We start from the raw sequence: 525 nt of genomic DNA on the forward strand, positions 1-525 counted from the left end.
AGGAAACACTGTGTGACCACAGGTGATGTCACAGGATCATGTGACCTCACTGAGCACTCTTCTTATAAGCGCACAGACTCCTGACCTCTTCTTCTGTGTAAAATACAAGTCAAATTAAATTGAATGAAATTTGAATGTTGGTTTGACTTTATTGAGTCTGGATCAGGTCTCAGTGGATCAGGTCTCAGTGGATCAGGTCTCAGTGGATCAGGTCTCAGTGGATCAGGTCTCAGGGGTTCAGGTCTCAGTGGATCAGGTCTCAGTGGATCAGGTCTCAGGGGGGACGGGTCCAGACCTGCCTCCTGCTCTCATACTTTCATTCTGCAGATTCCTCACATGCCTCTGTCTCCCTGACCTTTCACCCACAGCATCTGGTTTTCCTCTCGGTCCTCTGAGGGTCTGAAAGCGTCAATCTCTCCTCACCTGTCTGTCTCTCCTCACCTGTCCGTCTGTCAGTCATTACTGAGAGCAGGAGGGGGCGGGGCTTACAGGTATACAACGGTCTGATTCATGAGACATGTTTGT

At 49.5% G+C, this 525-nt stretch overlaps 1 protein-coding gene across 1 annotated transcript in view; it reads right to left on the reverse strand.

Annotated features, from left to right (window-relative positions):
• The window catches only part of dcst2 (DC-STAMP domain containing 2), a 17,458-nt gene that overhangs the window by 9,599 nt on the left and 7,334 nt on the right, over positions 1-525 (reverse strand). The gene's annotated exons all lie outside the window — the stretch shown is intronic.

This window comes from Seriola lalandi, unplaced genomic scaffold (genome assembly GCF_002814215.2).
Source record: "Seriola lalandi dorsalis isolate HSWRI2012SDOR001 ecotype SW California unplaced genomic scaffold, Sedor1 jcf7180002054978, whole genome shotgun sequence".
In the NCBI taxonomy this organism is placed as follows: domain Eukaryota; kingdom Metazoa; phylum Chordata; class Actinopteri; order Carangiformes; family Carangidae; genus Seriola; species Seriola lalandi.